The sequence below is a fragment of the Populus trichocarpa genome, chromosome 15 (assembly GCF_000002775.5).
Source record: "Populus trichocarpa isolate Nisqually-1 chromosome 15, P.trichocarpa_v4.1, whole genome shotgun sequence".
In the NCBI taxonomy this organism is placed as follows: domain Eukaryota; kingdom Viridiplantae; phylum Streptophyta; class Magnoliopsida; order Malpighiales; family Salicaceae; genus Populus; species Populus trichocarpa.
The window spans coordinates 6938434-6961678 of record NC_037299.2 but is presented as its reverse complement, the minus strand read 5'-3'; positions in this window follow the sequence as shown (position 1 = coordinate 6961678).

The window sequence follows — 23245 nt, the reverse complement described above, 5'->3', positions numbered from 1 at the left end:
AAATATTGTCGCGGATCATTTGTCAAGATTGACAATAGATTCAAAATCAGACATCACACCAATCGATGATTACTTTCCTAACGAATCCTTACTTTCTCTTAGTTCAATGCCTTGGTCTGATATTATCAATTTTCTTGCTTCAAGATATTTGCCAGCTCAGTGGAATGCCGAAGACAAAAGAAAGTTTTTGAACGAAGTGAAGAACTTTTATTTGGATGACCCTTATTCAAATATTGTTTTGATCAAATATTTCGAAGATGCATTCCCGACAATGAGGTAAGTAGTGTCAATAAATTTTGTCATTCTGAGGCATGTGGGGGTCATTTCTTGTAAAAAAACAACTGCAAAAATCTTACAATGTGGATTTTATTGGCCCACCATGTTTCAAGACACGCATGCATTCTGCAAAACTTGTGAAAATTGACAAAAGTTGGGGTCTATTTCAAAACGTCACATGATGTCTTTAAATCCTATCCTTGTCATTGAAATCTTTGACTGTTTGGGTATAGATTTCATGGGTCCATTTCCTCCATCATTTGGTTTTGTGTATATATTGGTCGCAGTAGATTATGTTTCAAAATGGATAGAGGCAATTCCAAGTTGAAACAATGATCACAAAACAGTGATCAAATTTTTGAAAGAAAATATTTTGAGTCGGTTTGGAATCCCTCGAGCCATGATAAGTGATGGTGGAACACTTTTCTGCAACAGGCCATTTGAGTCTTTAATGAAGAAATATGAAATCACACACAAAGTTGCCACCCCTTATCACCCTCAGACAAGTGGACAAGTAGAACTTGCTAATAGGGAAATCAAATAAATCTTGGAAAAAACAGTGAACCCTAATCGGAAGGATTGGTCTTTAAGACTTGATGATGCACTTTGGGCTTATCGAACTTCTTTTAAAACATCATTAGGTATGTCACCTTATAGGATGGTTTATGGAAAACCTTGTCACTTGCCTGTGGAACTTGAACATAAAGCTTATTGGGCTATTAAAGCTTTCAATTCAAACCTTGATGATGCTAGCCAGTTGTGTAAGTTACAAATAAATGAGCTTGAGGAAATAAGAAATGATGCATATGAGAATTCAAAAATTCATAAAACAAGAATCAAAGAGTTTCATGACAAGAGAATCTTGAGAAAAACATTTGATGTTGGTCAAAAAATTTTGCTTTATAATTCTCGACTCTACTTATTTCTTGGAAAGCTAAGATCAAGATGGAGCAATCCATTTATTGTGAAACATGTGTATCCTTATGGGGCCTTTGATTTTCAGAATCCAAAGAATGGTAATGTCTTTAAGTCTTTCTCCAACCCCGGTCAAATGGCGTATAACAGTGTGAAAGATTGAGGTTGTTAATGAATCATGGAATTCCTGAAGATATTCGCTGGATGATTGAAGTAAAGGTCCGCTTATCAGGTGAGTCTTCCAATTCTTTTATTTCATACATGCCTAGAACATGTAAAAGCACTTTTATGAAGAAACGTCGTGCAAAACTACTGAAAGTCTGTCACAGATGTGCCAGATGGACTTGTAATGCAAAATGTCATTCTTTAGGAATGATATCTGTAAATCGTAAAGATAAAATACAATTCATTAAGGATGGCCTAAGTAAGGAGTCTTTAGATAATCTTCTATTAACTCTTGAGACGCATTCTAGTGGAGATGTACATCGTGCAATTCATGATTTATGGCCCCATTTTCATAAAGAACATGATCGACATAGTCTTGGGAATTTGACTAAAAAAGACCTGTTTGTCAGTTTTTAAGAAAACTGGATGAGAAGCTTATCCCCGACCCACAGAGGGCATTTAAGTTGTTCTTGGATGTAAAACCAAGGGAAGATGTGAGCCACAATCACAACTATTTATGCATATACATGTTCTGTAATAACTTGTGTCTTTTGGTTTTAGCTTAATATGTTGTTTTGTTATTTCTTCTTTTGTTTAAGTGTGTTTCAGGTTTGTCAGTAGTCGCTGTTTCAGGTGATGACTTCTATACTCTATCTTTCTACCTTAGAACATTGATGACAATGTCTCGTTTTGGTTGGGGGGAGAGAGTAGTAGTTGACAAAAAAAAACTGTTTTTGCTGTTATTAAAACCATTTGACAGAACTATTATTATTAAGATGGCAGAGTAAGGACGAATTCTATTGACTCTTGAGATGCATCTTAGTAAACTTTTTCCAATGGTTATTTGCAATATTCATAACAATGTCTATCACACACTTCTTATGAAATATTCAGGTTTACAAACTCTCGCATTGTTATCACTTGATTCTGCTCATATACTTATTTAACAATTATTTATAAACCATCATTTTCACACATACACTTTAACATATGCTTGTGGGTTGCACATTGGATTATTACATTATTTATGTTCTTTTGTGAAAGGCAACAACTAAGGGAAATAGATAATATATAATTTGCAAAAAACCAAAAAAAAAAAAAAACATAGATAAGTTTGGTTTCGTAGCCTCCCTAACCTAAGCAATTAAGTCTGAAGGGGTGTCTTAACACCTAATACCCTAAAGTCAACTAACTTGGAAGCTGTTGGCCCAATGCTTGTTACATAGGTTGAGGAGAAAAGCTTAAGGGAATCAAACATTGCACTATCTACATTTTTGTATCTATAACCCGAGTTACAAAGCTTGTAGGGGTGTCTCAACACCTATTTCCCTAAGACTAACTGGTATGGGAGTCATTAGCCTAAAGCTTGTTACATGGGTTAAAGATGCATTGCGTTTTAAGTTATATGTATATATATATATAAAAAGAGAAAAAAAGATAATAATCCCAACCCAAGAAAGTTAACCTTAGAAAAATATTAGAACAAAATTGTGTTTTCTTCCAAGTAAAGCCCCATAACTATGTGTTGATATAATGAGCACAAAAGAAAGGTTTATTAAAATCTTGATTAAGAAGTATGAAACAGATATATAAATTTAATGAGAGTTTGTTTATTTGAATAGATTAATGAAAGTTAAATGATGAATGCCTTGCTTTCTGGATTTTGTAAATTGTTTTTCTACTTTAACGCTTTAATTACTAGAGACTAGTAATAAGCTGGTTGGGGGGTGTGATTAGTACTTAAAAGTGCATTCTCATTCAGGCTTTATATCATCATATTGCACTTAAAGTATCATAAAATTTCCTAACTTAAGCATGTTTTATAATAACAAGTCTGATAATATAAGATAGCTTTAATCTATGGTAAATGCTCATTTTAAATGCAAGCATATCTCACAATTCAAAAGATTGATTGATGTGAGTAACTATTAAAAGTGAAAGGACAAAGAAAGGGCTAAGTTTAGAAAAGAGATGATGGTTCAATTCAGACTAGAACACCATTCAGTCATTAGGTCATATCTTGAGCTGTAGATCTTTGATTTCATTCTGGTTTATATGGATAGAAAGCAACGACACAGGCCTAAAACATTCATGAAGAGTCCAACACTCAATTCTGCCATTTTGGAGTCCAAATCTTAGCATCAAAAGAGAAGTCTGAATATGTCCTGCAGCCCAGACACTTTTCAGTGTTCAGTCCATATCTCGGGTTCTGGAAGTCCAAATGAACTCATTCTTCTTTAAGTGGAAAGCGGATACAGATTCCTACAACTTTCATGAAGACCACTTTGCCAAATTCGGATTGTGGAAATGTCATATCGTCTAGAAAACAAATCCATACCTAAACCACCAAGTCCACTAAGTCATTAGTTGGCCACTAATTTAATAGTTAATTACCAAATGAATAGTTCTTCTTGGCCTATAAAAGGAGGCATTTGTCATACATTTAGGCATCTTGGTTTTCAGATCAAGATCATTTTCATGCTTTCTCTCTTCGTAATGTTCAAGTTTTATTTCATGTTTTATTTTCATTAATCTCTTGTTTATGCTTTTCATTTCCTTTACTACTCTTAGTTAACTTATATCATAATTATGTTCTGATCTTGTTAATTTATGTTCTTCTTCTCCATTATGACTAGCTAAGTTAATTATGTCAATGTGAAAAGGAAATTATGTTCTTCTTCTCCATTATGACTAGCTAAGTTAATTTATGTTCTTCTTGTTAATTTATGTTCTTCTTCTCCATTATGATTAATCTAGATTTGTATTGTATAACACTTGGTACAATAAATGCTTGATCCTTCATAGTCTTCGACCGACATCGTTGTTATGAGAGGAACTTGATTTGTTGTTAACATAAGTTAGCATCATGAATTCCTAACAATATTTAAAAGTATGGTGTTACTAAAATAAGATAATTAATATGATCATGTTAAAAATTTATAATGAACTATTAAGGATAAATCATTCGATTGGAACCTTCTTTGTGTGTGGTTTCCAATTAAGTAATAAAAAGAGTTTATACTATACTTATTTCTAATACCATTAGTGGATCCCCTAACCTTGACAACTATTTTTATTATTATTTAATCCTCACATTAATCTCACATCTCAAAGATCTCTTTAACTCTTCGTTACATTATATATATTATTTATAATTTATATAGTTGACCTCTCTGTGGATCGACCCCGGTCTTGCTGAGTTATTTATTACTTTGACACTCTTGCACTTGAGATAAGACATCAACTCTTTGATCGTGTCAAGATTTCATTCAAATCATATTTTGAACCATTTTCATACATATCATATCCTTGTAATGTCCTTTCCATTTTTTCCTCTTTCAACCAAATTAATTGCTACCATGTCCTTTAATATTCCTTTTGATTTCTTTATAAACATTATATGTATTCATGCTAGCATGACATTCCTCGTTTATCCTTATTTATTATATCCTTATCAACATCATTGATGTTCAATATTATTAAGGTGGATTTAAACTCACTCATTTATATTCACTTTTCCCAATTACATGTATGTACATTTATTTAATATGTAAACCTTGTGGGCAAAAAATCATAAATTGACTAGTTTTATGTAAAACAAAACAAATTTGTAACTCTCGATTGAGTTATTAGAAAATTCTAAAAATTTGCGTGGAGCCTTCTAATATGATGCCTTAGCTTGGGTTAAAATTTCATATTTTTTGGAGAAATTCAGAAATTTGACGAAAATTCACAATTTGACCACTTTTACGTTACTAGATGTAATTTTCAACCCAACCATCAGATTGAGCTGAAATTTTATGAGGGACCTTAAAATATATTGAATAAAATATGGTTAAAATTTTATGGGAGAGGAGGATGCTAAGATAGTTGGGCGATGGTTATGAAAGATAGAGAGGTCTATGGATCAGATAGCAATACCAACAGAGCTTTGAGTGGATTGTGCTACTCAACTGTTATCGGACAGAGCCCAGACATGGTGGGATATTGTTAAAGACAGATGGGCTGCTAAGGCACTTAGATGGAGGGATTTCAAGATAGAGTTTGAGAACCAATATTATTCCTGTCAGCATTGGAAGATCAAGGAACATGAGTTATTGGCTCTTACATAGGGAGATATGAAAATATTGGAATATGAGAGGTGGTTTCAGGACTTCTCTATATTTACTTCTGTTTATTTACCTACTGAGCAGCATCAGATTGAGAGACTCCAAGATGGACTTCGACAGGAGCTGAAGATGGGATTGGCTGCTTCGCAGTTTCCGACAGTAAGGGATTTTATAGAGGCCGCTCAGTCTCTAGAGGTTGTGGCAGCTGCAGGGCGGCGAGAAGGTGATGGAAAGGGTACTATGGGAGCAGAAAAGCGTAAGGAGCCTGCATCATTTACAAGGAGACCTCCTTTTCCAAAAAAGGGAAAAAGAGGACAATTTGGTCAGTTCAGAAAGAAGGGAGGAAATCTTGGATCAAGGGGTACATTGGGTAGACCTATGCAGAGCTCACAGGGAGGGTGGTCACTCCCACAGACTAGTTTTCTAGGAAGAGTCACAGAGGGCTCCAGGACGATTACTTATCCCCTTTGTGTGAGATGCGAGCGTAGACATCCTAGAGATTGCTCGGCTATATCTAACAGATGTTATATATGCAAACATGAGCATAGATAGAGGGATTGCCCCTATCTAGATGCTGCATGTTATCATTGTGGAGAGCCTGGGCATCGTAGGAGGGAGTGTCCTTAGAGGACTATGGGGCAAACTTAGAGACAAGGTTTTTCAGTACAAAGTCAGCAGCAGTTTGTGACCGTGGACAGGCTAGGTAGACCTGCTCAGTCTGGTACTAGTGCCATTCGAGGCCAACCTTGAGTACAGGGAAGGGGAGCTCGGGGGGGAGTTTTTTGTATGATCTAGAAGGATATGCGAGTTGCCACTGATGTTGTTGCATGTATTTTATTGTTAGAATCTCATCATGTATATACACTAATTGATCCTGATGCTACCCATTCCTCTATAGCTAGAAAATGGGAAGATAAATTGAAAGTGCAACCTAAAAGTGAAAAAAAGGGTAGTAATTAGTACACCTCTAGGGGAAACTGTACTTATTGAGTATGTTTACAAGGGTTGTCGGGTAAAAATAGGAGATGTCGACATGAGGGCAGATTTATTACCACTAAACTTATATGATTTTAAGATGATCTTGGTAATGGATTGGTTAGAACATTCAGAGCCCAAATAGATTGTTTTATTAAAACGGTAACTCTATAAGATGAGGGTGGTAGGAGGGTAGAGTTTAGAGGAGAGAGAAATGTCATACCAATTAGTATAATTTCAATCATGACAACTAGGAAACTATTAAGAAAGGGATGTACGACTTATCTTGCCTATGTAGTAGATTTGGAAAAGAAAGAAATAGAGTTGGGTAAAATACCTGTAGTAAGGGAGTTTCCAGATATATTTCCAAGGGAATTACTCGGGCTACCACCTGAGAAAGAAGTAGAAGTTTTGATAGAAACACTGCCTGGAACAACACCAATAGCTCAGGCACCGTATCGAATAGCGCCTGCAGAATTGGTTGAATTAAAAATACAGTTGCAAGAATTGCTGGATAAAGGGTTTATTCGCCCTAGTGTTTCACCTTGGGGGGCTCCTGTGCTGTTTGTTAAAAAGAAAGATGGAACATTACGACTCTGTATAGATTATAGACAACTCAATAAAGTGACTATAAAAAATAAGTACCACCTTCCACGAATTGACAATTTTTTTGATCAGTTAAAAGGGGCGTGCGTATTTTCAAAAATAGATTTGAGGTCAGGGTATCATTAGGTGACGATAAAGGAGTAAGATATGCATAAAACAACTTTTAGAACTCGCTACGGGCATTATGAATTTATAGTGATGCATGTTGGATTAACTAATGCCCCAACGATATTTATGGATTGGATGAATCGGGTTTTTCGATCCTATCTGGATAAGTTTGTAGTAGTGTTTATTGATGATATACTAATATATTCTTCGTCACAAATGGAACATGCATATCATTTGAGAGAAGTGTTAAAGACCTTAAGGAGAAATAAGTTATATGCGAAGCTAAGTAAGTGTGATTTTTGGCTGAACGAAGTGGTATTTTTGGGCCATGTAATATCGGAGAAGGGTATCTGTGTGGATTCGAAGAATATAGAAGCAATATTGAAATGGGAAAGACCTATGAATGTGACTGAAATTCATAGTTTTCTGCGCTTAGCTGGATATTATAGAAGATTTATAGAAGGATTTTCCACGATAGCCTCTCCGATGACTCGACTAACTTGGAAGGAAGTTAAGTTTGAATGGTTAAAAGAGTGTGAAGCAAGTTTTCAAGAGTTCAAATCCAAGCTAACTTCAGCTCCAGTATTGGCTTTACCAAAAGGATATGAGGGATTTGTTGTGTATATCAATGCTTCTGGTAAGGGTTTGGGTTGTGTACTTATGCAGCATGGAAGGGTAATCACTTATGCATCCAGACAGTTGAAACCACATGAGATGAACTATCTAGTACAGGATTTGGAGCTGGCAGCAGTGGTGTTTGCTTTGAGGATATGGAGACATTATCTGTACGGGGTACAAGTGCTGATTTTTACAAATCATAAAAGTTTAAAATATTTGATGTCACAAAAAGAATTGAATATGCGATAAAGAAGATGGATGGAGTTGATAAAAAATTATGATTGTATTATTGACTATCACTCGGGGAAGCAAATGTGGTGACAAATGCTTTAAGTCGGAAGAATAAAGCTTTTATTAGTGGTTTACTAGTGCGAGATGATAGAGAACTCTTAGATCTAGGTGAGCTAAATGTGCATTTGGATGTGACTTCAGGAGGAATATTACTGGCAATGTTAATGCTACAATCTGATATAAGAAAAGAGATTCGAAAAGCTCAAGGTGAAGACCCTGAAGTGATGAAAGAAATGAATAATGTAAAAGTAGGCCAAGACTCTTTATTTTGAGTGTCAAAAGATGGGCTTATAGTTATGGGAAAAAAGAATATATTTACCTGATGATAAGGTTTTAAAAAGTGAAGTCTTAAAAGAAGCTCATGAGTCTAACTTGGCGATCCATCCATGGAGCATGAAAATGTATAGAGATTTGAAGGAGAGTTACTGGTGGCTAAAATGAAAAGGGAGATAGCAGAATATGTGGCCAAGTGTGCCATATGTCAGCAGATGAAAGTAGAGCATCAACAACCGACTGGAGAATTACAATCTCTTTCGATTCCAAAATGTAAATGGGAGAATATCACTATGGATTTTGTATCTGGGTTACCTTGCAGCAGGAAAGGACATGATGCCATATGGGTGATTGTGGATAGACTGACAAAGTCTTCTTTGTTTTTGCCTATGAAGATGAGAGATTCGGTTGAAAAACTAGCTCAATTATATATTAAAGAGGTGGTGAAATTGCATGGTGTACCAATTTCTATAGTTTTCGATAGGGATCCTCGGTTTACATCAAGGTTATGACCAAGTATACAACGGGCTTTGGGTACCAGATTGAATCTAAGCACAACTTTTCATCCACAAATTAATGGGCAATCTGAAAGGACAATTTAGATTTTGGAAGATTTGTTGCGGTCTTGTATTCTAGAGTTTGGAGGTTAATGGGAGGATCACTTACCATTAGTAGAATTTACTTATAATAATAGTTATCAATCTACTATTGGCATGGCACCATATGAAGCATTGTATGGAAAGAGACGTTGAACTGCAGTATGTTGGGATGAAGTTGGGGAAAGAAAATTATTGGGACCTGAACTGGTGTAGATCACAGTTGATAAGGTGAAAGTGATAAAGGAAAGGATGAAAGAAGCTAAAGACCGGCAAAAGAGTTATGCTGATAATCAACGAAGACCTCTAGAGTTTCAAATTGGAGATATGGTATTTTAAAAAGCTAAAATTTTACGAGGGACCTTAAAATATATTGAATAAATTATGGTTAAACTTTTATGATGAACGGAACTCAGTAGTGCTAACAAAAACAATAAGAACCGTCAAATAGAAGCAAAAGGACTCATTAAGGGTAAAATGGTTATTTGCCAATAAAAAATAAAACAAATCAGCTCTCCCTTCCTTTTATATGCTGCCGATTGAGCATAAGCAGAATGGGAAAAGAAAGAAAAGAAAAAGCGAGAGAGAAAGAGAGAAAAGTAAGGAAAAAACATAAAAAACAAAATAAGAAAAGTGAAAGAATAACCTTGTAAACTTACAGAGTCCAACTTATAAATCACTAATCCAAGAAAGAATCAAGTGAAGGAAGGAGGAATTGAGAGAGGGAATATGACTAACCTTGGGAGAGAAGAGAAATTGGAAGAAAGTCAATTGGTAAGCATGAGAAGTTTGGATTTAATGTTTGATTTCGATGTTTTTAAGTTAGGAAGTAATTTCATGGAATTTTACTTTAATTTCCTTTAAATCCTTGATTCTTGAACTTAGGGTTCTTATGAGAATTTGAGGAAATTAGGAGGGGAAGGAAAAATGATGAAGTTTAAGAGGAATAATATGAAAACAAGTTGAAATAACAAGTAAATGAAGAAACATTTGGGGGAGGAAAAGAAAGATGACATTCGGCCACATGAAGGAAAGTGGAGGAATGAGTTTTGATGTTAATGTTTAGGAAAATATGTTTAATCATGATATTTGAAATATGTAAGAAAGACTAAATGAAGAAATAGCATTAAAGTTGAGAAAAATAAGTAAATTCAATTTAAAAGAGAATTGAACTAGTTAAAAAAAAAACATGAAAACAAGATGTTTAGATTGTGTTTGAATATAGTTTAGATAAAATAAATAATATGATGTGATGGCATAAAGAATAGAAGGATTATTTGTTGGAGGAATTATGAACATAAAGTAAGAAAAGAAGTAACTTGAATTAAATATGTGGTTATATGTGAAATGATGATGTTATGTTTGAGAATGAATTTTTATCAGAACGAATTAAAAAAAAATTACGTGCTTTGCGTTTCGGCACATAAGAAAAATATTGATAGACTAATGATATAATGACATTTGATTGATTTAGGAGTTGTGTCTAGAGCTGGTTATCAGACAGGAGGCGTTGGGCCATCACGAGCAGAAAGTAGGTGATTAGTCACTTTATTTTGTAATTAGTAGTTTTCCTTAAATATCTATATTGTTTATTTAATTGATGTTGAAAGAATGAAGCAAATGAATAAATTGAGTGATTATTATAAATGAGAATTATTAGTAATTTATGTGAAATTACCGGAATTATTATTTTGCTAACAAAAAAGGTTAGCCGGATGCTAGATAATTCATATGGAATTATTGGATTGATTTTAGAAACCAAAATGGATTGGCCGGATTTCTTGGGTAATTAAGAGAATTACCAGGTTTATTGGTTAATAAAGAGGTTAATCGGATATGGGGTAATTCGTATGGAATTACCAGATTGATAGGCTAACAAAAGATGTCAGCCGGATGATGGGTAATTCAGATGGAATTACCGGATTTATTGGCAACCGAGGAGGGTTGACCATAATTGTGGTTAATTATATGAAAGTGTTAGAATTATTGGCAATTGAAAAGAGTTAGCTGGATATTTAAGTTTTGAAAAGATTATGTAAATTAATTGATTGAAGTTAGAAGTATTAAATTTCAAAGGTTATGAGTAAAATAATTAATATATGACTAAGATATTGAGTAAATTAATTAATGTGGTTATTTTTGAAACAAGTACACCACGAGGTGACGCAGATCGTTAGATATAAGATTTTTCTATTTATTAATTATCATTTTGGAATGTAATTTTTATATGTCTTTATTTTCTTTGAAAACCTTTGTATTGTAAAAATGAAATAGAAGATGTGTAGTATGTAATGGATGTATTATATACATGTATAGATGTTAGTATGTGATGCAACCATATTATTTGATAGTTTCACCCACATCTACCTAATGTTTTGTCCATGTTTTATATATAAAATGTCTTGATATTCTTTGTTTTATGTTTTGAAGGTACTTTTGGATGAAAGATGCAAAAAGGAGTAAATTGGAGATAATTGGCAGATTTGACGTTCAGTCGATGATTTGTGCAGAGCGTGAGTTCTAGAGATCGAAATGAAGTGATTCCTAGTGGCACTAAAAATCTAACATCCATACCTTTCTGGAAGTGTAATGCAAGAAAAATAAAAAGAGAAATATTATGGAAATCACATCCTGCAAAGTCAAATCTCGCATTCTGCCAGTGTTGACCTTTGGCCATTCAAAATTTAATATCTGGAGCTACAGAAGTCCAATTGATGAAAACTCAATTTTCTTGGATGTCTAATTCAAAGACCTATCCACGCTCCAACTTTCAGCCAAAAACGATGTCATATGAGGGAGATATGATTTTTCAAAGAGGACAACTGAATTCTGCCAGCAAACAGGTTTCGTGAAGAAACAAGTCCAAATTACATTCCGAAGAATCTAAACCGACATCCAAGTTTTTATATCAGCAATTTAGCTCCTCTAAGTCAGAGCTTGAAGATTTCATGCAAGGCTATTTCTCCTTTTTAGGGAAAATAGTTATTGAAGTACTTAAATGTAAACTGCAACTTAAGGGAGGACTATTTTGTAAAATAGAGACTAGGGTTTCTTAGCATATAAAAAGAAAGAGAGAAGGGGCTAGCAGCCAGCAGAAAAGAGGGAGAGCAGAAGGAGGCAGCAGCCAGTAGAGAATAAACACAAATTCTCTCCTCTACAAACCCAAAAATCATGCTCTTTTCATTCTTTAGAAGTAGTTGTTCAATAGTTATGCAAGGCTAAGCTCTTTTCTTGGTTGCAAGGACACAACAAACCTTCGGATTTCAAGAACCGTGAGATTTATTCTTCCTTTTATTTTCAGTTTATGTTATGAATGAGTATGATTGTTTTCCTATGCATATTTCCTATGATTGTTGTTGATGATTGCTAGAGCGGACTCTAAGTTATTGTTGTGAACAATCTATTGCTAAGTTTAATATCAAAACCGGAGTTGTGATATATGAACTTGTGAAGCAACTAAGCTTGATAATTGTGGCGGAACTACGTTATTGAACTTAGGGAGAACATTTGAACAAAGTGACACAAGCTGCGGACAGCTTGTATGTTAATCTTGACGAAATTATCTAGTTCTTAAAGCTACCATTAAATTGAATCATTAGTGCGGACACTTTGATTGTTTGTTGGTTAGGATTAGTTATACGGCGGATCCGTTAATTAATCAACGTTAAGAAAAGATAAAATTTCAGAACATAAACTGCAATTTTCGTTTCAAGGATCGGTTCTAATTTCCATTGGTGGATGTGTGCTTGTGACCAAGGTTTGTTTTCTTGATAAGTTTCAGTTTTAATTGATTTTGTTTGCTAGTTTAATTGCTGCCATAGTTTAGATAATCACAAACCAAATCCCCCTAATTACATAACATACAACATAAAAATCTGACTTGAAACTTCCTCGTGGGATCGACCCCTTGCTTGCTCTATACTATCTTGTGTGTTTTAAGCTAGGGTAATTAATTTGTGCGACCGCGACATCGCAACAAATTTTGGCGCCGTTGCCGGGGAGGTAATTTTAGTTGATTCTTGTGCTTGTACTGTTATTTTTAGTTGCTGTGATTGTTATTTATATTTCTGAAAAAAAAAAAAAGAGAAACAGAATTTTTGCTTGCGACGGTACTGTTCACTTGCGGCAGCGGTACTGTTCAAAACAGAGTTTTTGGTGGAATTAGGTATCGGCCTTTTGTTTTCTGAAGGGAAACGACGTTCTGAACAGGACTAGTGATATATCACTAGCCCCAACCTATTGAGGCCAAATTCTGCTGTTTTCTAGTGTTTTTAGGCAGTTTTAGTTTTCTACCATAGGATTTTCGTACAATTTGCATTGTTTTCGATCTCTTGTGTGGTTACTTTCTTTTGAGTTTTCTTAGCAATTTATGCCTGTTACCCGTTCTACTAATCAAATTCAAGTGCAGGTTGATCTTGAAATAGAAAGCACTTTACGCAGGTTAAGAAAGGAAGCTCGCCTCAACACCATGGCTATTGCACGACAACAAACACTCAAGGAGCTTGCTGCTCCTAATGTGGAAAATCAACCATTGTGCATAAACATTGACAATAATGTAAACTTTGAGCTCAAATCTGGTTTTATACATTTGTTACCAACATTTAATGGTCTTGCAGGAGAAGATCCTCATACTCATCTCAAGGAGTTCCATATGGTTTGTGTTGGCATGAAACCGAATGGAGTTGATGAAGAACAAGTTAAGTTGAAAGCTTTCCCTTTCTCTTTGAAGGGGGCAGCAAAGGCATGGCTTTTCTCTATTCTCCCAGGATCTATTGGAACTTGGAATGCTATGAAGAAGATTTTCCTTAAGAAGTATTTCCCAGCATCTCGAGTTGCCAACATAAGGAAAGAAATATGTGGGATTCGACAATCTCATGGAGAGACACTCTCCGAATATTGGGAAAGATTTGAGCAACTCTGCATTCAATGTCCTCATCATCAAATACCCGATCAACTACTCATTCAATATTTCTATGAAGGATTGATGCCTACTGACCGTAGTATCATTGATGCTGCAAGTGGAGGCGCATTGGTGGATAAGACACCTGAGGCTGCACGCCAATTGATCTCAAACATGGCAGCCAACTCAAAACAATTTGGCACTCGTGGAGACTTCTCCAACAAACGAGTAAATGAGGTAAGTATTTCTAACCTTGAAAGTAAAGTTAATGATCTTACTTCTCTTGTGCGCTCTTTGGCTTGTGGAAATGTGCAGCAGGTGAAAGTTTGTAGCATATGCTCCTTACAAGGACATGCTTCGGATATGTGCCCAACAATGCAAGAAGACTGCATTGAACAAGCTCATGCAATTGATGGAACATTCAACGGACAGCCCCAGCGTAAATATGATCCCTTTTCCAACACGTACAATCCCGGATGGAGAGATCATCCCAACTTACGCTACGGCAACCCATCCCAACAAGGCAATCAAACCCGACAGTTCCATCCCCATGGATTTCAGCCCCAACAAAATTATCAAGCAAGACAACCCCCTCCATTAACAAACTCCAATGTTATGGGGTCATCATCCAATGATGATCTTCGTGAGATGATGAAAACTTTGGCTTCTAATACTGTTACCTTGCAACAAAATGTCATGTCTTTTCAACAGGAAACAAGGTCAAGTATTCACAACTTGGAAAAGCAAATGGGGCAAGTAGCTTAAAGTGTAGGGAAATTGGAAGCACAAATGAATGGAAAGTTGCCCTCCCAAGCATTAAATCCAAAAGAGAATGTTAGTGCAATCATGTTGCGAAGTGGGAAAGAACTTGAAGAGAAAAGGTTGAAACAAATTGAGATGGAGGAAGAAGAAGAGATAGAAACTGAATTGAGTACAAAGAAGGAACATCCTCCTCCTCCACAAACTGAAATAAAGACCAACACTCCAAAGGTAACTCCTCACTCAATTAATTCCAGTTTTAAAACAATTCCACCCTTTCCTGTGAGTTCTTCTAGGTCAAAGAAAGAAGACAAAGAAAAAGAGATTTTAGAGGTTTTCAAGAAAGTAGAACTCAACATTCCTTTGCTTGATGCTATCAAGCAAATTCCTAAGTATCCCAAATTCTTGAAGGAGTTGTGTACTACCAAGAGAGCTTTCAAACTGAAAGGTCATGAAACGGTAAGTATGGGTGAAGTTGTATCTGCCGTTGTTCAAAAGAATTTGTCTTTGAAACAAAAAGATCCAGGTGCGTTTACTATCCCATGTGTTATTGGTAATGCTAGTTTTAAAAGAGCTTTATGTGATGTAGGTGCATCCATTAGTGTTATGCCCAAACATGTTTATGATTCTCTTAGTCTTGAGCCTTTGAATAAAACTAGCATTGTAATACAACTTGCGGATCATAGTTTTGTTTACCCACTTGGTGTGATAGAAGATGTCCTAGTCAAGATTGATAGTTTGGTTATTCCATGTGATTTTTATATTCTTGATATGAAACATGATTCTTGTGATTCATCAACCAGCACTCCTATATTGTTTGGGAGACCATTCTTGAAAACTGCCAACACAAAGATTGATTGTGGTAAGGATACCTTGTTTATGGAGGTAGGAGATGAAAAAATTGAATTCAATTTTCATGATGCAATGAAATATCCTTATAGCAATGTTTATTCTATCACATGCTATGACCAAATTGATAGGTGTGTGCAACAAGTTTGTGATTTTGATTGCGAAGACGGATTAAGCATAGCTTTGAGCTATGGCTATGATTTCACCAAGATAGAAGAGATGGAGAGGCACGTGTGTGTTCCCCAAAACATGCACGAATCAGTATTGGCCTTACAAGCTTTGCAAACTGTTCCCCATGGTAATGTCTTTGTTGATTTAGTACTCTCACATAAAAAGCTTTTGTCATCTATTTTACAGGCCCCTGAGTTAGAATTAAAACCTTTGCCCGATAATTTGAAGTATGTATTCATTGGCGACAACAATACACTTCCCGTTATCATAGCAAAAGGTTTGACAAGTATGCAAGAGGAAAAACTTGTGAAGTTGTTGTGTGATCACAAGACGGCCATTGGATGGACTTTAGCTGACATCAAGGGCATTAGTCCCTCAATGTGTATGCATCACATACTATTGGAGGACAAAGCAAAACCAACAAGGGAAATGCAAAGGAGGTTGAACCCGCCTATTGACACGACCAAAAGATTGATGTCTTCTCCCAAGTGTAGGAGTGTCGAAGTAATAAATAACCCGGCAAGACCGGGGTCGAACCACAGGGAGGTTAATTGTATAAATTATAGTTAACAGCAACACAATAACAACAACAATAATAGTAATAATAATAATAATAATAATAAAGAAGAAGAAGTTGATGAGAACTTTGAGATGCAAGATTAACGTAAGGATTAAACAATGATAACATCAAATGTCAAGGTTAGAGGATCCACTAATGGTATTTCAAACAAGTATAGTATAAACTCTTTTTATTCAATTGGAAACCACACACAAAGGAGGTTCCAATCAGATTATAAATTGTTAACATTATTACATTAGTTATCTTATTCGAATAATGCTAATACTTGTAAATGTTGTCAGGCATTCATGATTATAACTTATGTTAACAACAAATCAAGTTCCTTTCATAGCTCAGGTGTCGGTTATACCATACAGTATGGGCTATGAAAGTGCCAAGTATTTGTTGTACCAGGTGTTATACAACATAAATCTAGATTAACCATTTAACAAGCAAAGTATTAAAAGTGAACAAGATAACAAATATAAAGCATGTTAGTATCCAACATTAAGGTCCATGTTAAGTTTATATTATACTTATTCTTACACCATTAGTGTACCCTTTTCACCTTGACATAATTAACTTAGGTAAACATAATGAAAGAAAGAAACATAAAGAAACAAGGAAAGGAAATGAAAAGCACAAGCAAGAAATTAATATAAGCAAAACTTAAGCATTATAAAATATAAAGAGAGAGCAAGAGCATGATCTTGATCTGAACACCAAGATGCCTCAATACATGGCAAATGGCTCCTTTTATAGGCCAAAATTCGGAACTATTGATTTGTTGACTAATTGATGAGTGAGTGGCCACATCTTGACTTGGTGACAATCCTTATCTTCTTGTCTGCCAAACACGTCATTGATGACGTCATAATTTGAACAAACTTAAATCATGAAAGTTCTAGAGAATTGTCTCATCTTTCCAGGGTAAAAATTTGAGATCATTTGGACTTCTAGAACTCGAGATATGGGCTGAACACTAAACAGTGTCTGGGCTGCAGGACAGATTCGGACTTCTTTGTTGTTGCTGCAATTTGGACTTGAAAACGGCCTTTTTAAATCTTGGGCTTCACATGAAAGTTGTAGGCCTATGTCTTATCTTTCCATCCATATAAAATGGACCTAAATCCAAGATCTACAGCTCCAGATATGATGCAATTACCGAACAGTGTTCCAAGTTTGGACTGCACCAGCATCTCTTTTCTAAGTTTGGCCATCTCTTTGTCCTTTCAATTTCAGTACTTCAACTCATCAATCAATTCTTTCATCTATGTGATAGGCCTGCATTTAAGATGAACATTTACCATAAATTAAAGGTATCTTATATTATTAGATATGTTATTATAAAACATGCTTTAGTTAAGGAGTTATTGATACTTCAAGTGCAAAATGATGATATAAAACCTTGATAAAAATGCACTTTTAAGTACTAATCACACCCCCCAACCAGCTTATTACTAGTCCCTAGTAATCAAAGTGTTAAAATAGAAAAACTATTTGCAAATTCCACAAAGCAAGGCATTCATCATTCAACTTCCATTAATCTATCCAGATAAACAAACTCTCATTAAATTTATATATCTGCTCAATACCTCTTAAACAAGATATTAATAAACCTTCCTTTTTATGTGTTCAATGTATGAAAACATAGATGATGGGGCTTTTATTGGAAGAAAACAATATTATGTTCTAATGTTTAAGGTTAACTTCCTTGGGTTGGGATTATTATCTTTTTTTTTTTTTTTTTTTTTTTTAATATATATATACACAATGCATCTTTAACCCATGTAACGAGCTTTCGGCTAATGACTCCCAGACCAGTTGGTCTTAGGGCATTAGGTGTTGAGACACCCCTACGAGCTTAGTAACTCGGGTTGCAGATACTGATACGTAGATAGTGCAATGTTTGATTCCCTTAAGCTTTTCTCCTTAACCCATGTAACAAGCTTTGGGCCAATAGCTCCCAAGTCAGTTGACTTTAGGGTATTAGGTGTTAAAACACCCCTTCGGGCTTAATTGCTTAGGTTAGGGAGGCTACGAAATCAAACTTATCTACGTTTTTATTATCATCATTTTCTTTTTTTGTTGTTTTTTGTTTTTTTCTTTTTTTTGTTTTTTTTTTGTTTTGCAAATTATAGACTATCCCTATCCCTTAGTTGTTACCTTTAACAAAAGAACATAAATAATGTAATAATCCAATGTGCAACCCACAATCATATGTTAAAGTGTGTATGTGAAAATGAAGGTTTAAGAATACTTGTTAAATGAGTATATGAGCAGAATCAAGTGATAATAATGCGAGAGTTTGTAAACCTGAATATTTCAAGAAGTATTCTAATAGGCCTTGTTATGAATATTGCAAATAACCATTAGAAAATGTTTACTAAGATGCGTCTCAAGAGTCAATAAAATTCCCCCTTACTCTGCCATCCTAGTAATAACAGTTTTGTCAAATGGTTTTAAAAATAGCAAAAACAGTTAGTAAGTTAGTTTTTTTTTTTTTTTTTTTTTTAATGTCAACTACTACCCTCTCCCCCCAACCAAAACGAGACATTGTCCTCAATGTCCTAAGGTAGAAAGATAGAGTATAGAAGACATCACCTGAAACAACGAACACTGACAAACCTGAAACATACTTAAACAAATATAAGAAATGACAAAACAAAATAATATGCTAATAATAAAACCAAAAGACACAAGGATTCACAAACGAAGGCTCAAATCCAATCTAAGCTTTTTACGGCTTTCTGTAGTTGACCAATTTATGCGACTCATGGAAGGATCAATTACAGGGGTGAAAGATTGTAGTTTGTCGATCAATTGTTCAGCAGTAGCAGCAGAGATTATGATTTGTCGTGCCGAAGATGTTAGAAATTCCTGTTCCACAGCTTGATCAAGAAAAGACAACAAATTATCATAAAAACCATTAACATTGAGCAAACCTATAGGTTTATGGTGAATGTGAAGTTGGGCCCAAGAAGGAAATATGAAAGATCTCTTCCTAATGTGCCCAAACCACCTGGTAAGGCAATGAAGGCATCAGCATGGTTAAACATTGCATTCAATCGATCAGACATTGTGGAGACCTGTAGTTCCTCTCCAATTGTTCTTCCAATGATGTCCCCTTTTGTTAAAGCTTCGGGGACGACCCCCAAAACTTGACTACCTCCTAAAAATGCAGCTATTGCCACACCCCCCATTAACCCAAGGCTGCCTCCCCCATACACTAAATGAATCTTTCTCTCAGCTAGGACCTGACCAAGATGATTTGCTGCTTCTAAAAATGCTATTTCCTTCCCAGGACTGGATCCACCGAAAACACAAATATTTTTTATGTGATAACTTGAGGGACCTGCCATTTCTACACACTTCTATATCTGTCTAATGTAAGGGTTGAGTAGAAATGAGGGGAAGGAAGAGAAGATTTTATAGATGAGGATTTGAAAATGCAATCATATCACCTAGATATAGGCCAGCTGGAGTCTCACACTCTCTCTCTCTCTCTTTATGTATTTATTTATTTATTTATTTTGAAAAGCATGTGTATGTACAGGTAGTTGTGATTGTGGCTCACATCTTCCCTTGGTTTTACGTCCAAGAACGGCTTAAACGCCCTCTATGGGTCGGGGATAGGCTTCCCATCCAGTTTTCTTAAAAACTGGCAAACAGGGTCTTTTTTAGTCAGATTCCCAAGACTAAGTCGATCATGTTCTTTATGGAATTGTGGCCATAAATCATGAATAACACGATGCACATCTCCACTAGGATGCGTCTCAAGGGTTAATAGAAGATTATCTAAAGACCCCTTACTCAGGCCATCCTTAATGAATTGTATTTTATCTTCACGGTTTATAGATACCATTCCTAAAGAACGACATATTGCATTACAAGTCCATCTGGCACATCTGTGATAGACTTTCAGTCGTTTTGCACGACGTTTCTTTGCAAAAGTGCTTTTACCTGTTCCAGGCATGTGTGAAACGAAAGAATTGGAGGACTCACCTGATAATCGGACCTTTGCTTCAATCAGCCAGCGAATATCCTCAGGAATTCCATGATTCATTAACAACCTCAATCTTGCACACCTAGCATGGTAAATTTTTGTAATCGCATTCCGAGGCAAAGCGGGAAAGTACTTTTTCAATTTTTCAAGAGTGGTGTCCATTTTCAAATGAGAATTGGAGAAGAGATTCAAAGAAGAGAGAAAGAGCAAGGAATTGCACAAATATATACAGATATCAGTTATTATGGGAAACTGAAAGAACCGACTGAAATCACGGAGTACCGTTATCCGCCATTTGACCGGGGTGAGAGAGACTAACAAAACAAAATTCACACCAAAAAGAAAACACAAAAACAATGTGAGAAAAACAAAATAATCAACCTTTATCTACAGGATCATTCAAACCAATGGATTCATTTTCACTAGGAAAATTATCAAAGTAAGCTTTCAAACGATGTCCATTTCCCTTAGAAACATTGTCATTCTTTGGATTCTCAATATCAAAGGCCCCATAAGGATACACATGTTTCTCAATAAATGGACCGCTCCATCTTGATCTTAGCTTTCCAGGAAATAAATGGAGTCGAGAATTATAAAGCAAAACTTTTTGACCAGTATCAACTTTTTGACAATTTTCACAAGTTTTGCAGAATGCATGTGTGTCCTTGAACATGGTGGGCCAATAAAATCCATTTTGTAAAATTTTCGCAGCTGTCTTTTTTGACGAGAAATGACTCCCACATGCTTCAGAATGACAAAGTTTAATGACATTACTTACCTCATTGTCAGGAATGCATCTTTGAAATATTTGATCAGGACAATATTCGAATAAGTAAGGGTCATCCCAATAAAATTTCTTCACTTCGTTCAAAAACTTACCTTTGTCTTCGTTACTCCAGTGAGTTGGCAAATCTCCTGTAGCAAGAAAATTGATATTTTTAGCAAACAAAGGCATTGAACTAAGAGAAAGTAAGGATTCATCAGGAAAGTAATCATCGATTGTTGTGATGTCGGATGTCGAATCTGTTGTCACTCTTGACAAAAGATCCGCATTAATATTTTCGGTGCCTTTTTCATCCGTGATTTCTTCCTGAGAATACATCATTTGCAAATCTTCAGATTCATCCAATTCAATTTTACTCAAAGTAGATTCAAGTTGATCATAAACTAATTCTTCAATAGAATCTACTTCTTGTAAATCATTATCATCTCCAGGTTGTTTGCAAATGTTGAAAATATTCATCTCCAATGTCATGTTTCCAAATGATAGCTTCATCAGTCCATTCCTACAATTAATCAATGCATTAGAAGTTGCAAGAAACGGACGTCCTAAAATAACAGGAAATGAATTACATGCTTCAACAGGTTGTGTGTCCAAGACAATAAAATCTACAGGGTAAATGAATTTATCGACTTGTACTAACACATCTTCAACTATTCCTCTAGGCACTTTTACAGATCTATCGGCAAGTAAAAGAGTCACAGAAGTTGGTTTTAACTCACCTAGATTGAGACTTTGAAAAACTGAATATGGAAGTAAATTCACACTAGCTCCAAGATCAAGTAAGGCTCTTTCAATTTTATGTTCTCCAATAAAGCAAGAAATTGTAGGACAACCAGGGTCTTTATATTTCAATGCATTATTGTTCTGAAGAATGGCACTTACTTGTTCGGCTAAAAAGGCTTTCTTTTTCACATTCAATTTTCTCTTCACAGTGCACAGATCTTTCAAAAATTTAGCATAAGAAGGAACCTGTTTAATAGCATCCAACAAAGGTATATTGATCCTTACCTGTTTGAAAGTTTCAAAGATTTCAGAGTTGTGATTAACTTTCCTTTGTTTGGTCATGGCATGAGGAAATGGAAGTGCTGGCGGAGAATCAGTCTTTTCTTTGCAATGATCAGATTCAACCCCTTCCTTACCTTCAGAGATTGACTCATCATCATTCTCACAAGGTTCAAGACTGGGTTTTTCAATAATCTTACCACTGCGAAGAGTGATGACTGATTTGGCTTGATCCATGTGTTGGCTTCCAGAACTACTTGCATTTGCATGGTACTGCCCCTTGGGATTTTGTTGTGGTTGAGATGGAAACTTACCTTTCTCTTGGAAACTGAGAGCAGATGTGAACTTTGCAAGAGTATCTTTAAAATCTGTCATGCTTTGAGCAAGTTGAGTGTTAATTGCCTCTTGCTTTTCCATAAATGCATGCAATGTTTCCTCAAGATTTCCTCTAGGAGGCGGAGCATAAGGAGGTGCATATCCATGAGAATTTTGAAAATTATGGTGTGCTTGAAACGGTGGCTGTGAAGTTTGAGCATTATTGTTCTCACTCTTCCAATTGAAATTTGGGTGATTTCTCCAACCAGGGTTGTATGTTTGCGAGTATGGGTTATGATTGGGCCTTTGGAAACTGTTTAATGCGTGGGCTTGTTCATGGAGACATTCTTTAAAAGAAGGCAAGGTTGGACAGTCATTGGTTGAATGTTCGTTGGTTTCACAGATTTGACACGCAATGTCTTGAACAGATTTTAATTGACCACTCTTTTTCAATTCTAGTGCCTCGACTTTTCTAGCTAAGGATGCAAACTTGGCTTGGAGGTCATGATCTTCCCTAAGGTTGTACATACCTCCACTAGATGTATGAGGTTGGGTTTTACTTGGTGCCTCATAAGTTCCTGTAGTGTCCCAATTTTGCGCATTTTCAGCTAGCAAGTCTAGGTATTCCATCGCTTCATTAGGGTCGTTATCTTCAAAAGTTCCATTGCACATCAATTCAACCATTTGCCTATCTCTAGGTGTTAATCCTTCATAGAAATGTGAAACTAATCTCCATGTTTCAAAACCATGATGGGGGCAAGTATTAAGCAAGTCTCGATACCTATCCCAACATTGGTAAAATGTTTCTCCTGGTTTTTGAGTGAAAGTGATTATTTGTCTTTTGAAAGAGTTTGTTCTGTGAGATGGAAAAAACTTCTTTAAAAATTGTTGTTGCATTTCATCCCAAGCACGAATGGATCCAGGTCTCAAATTTTGTAGCCATGTTTTAGCTTTATCTTTTAGTGAAA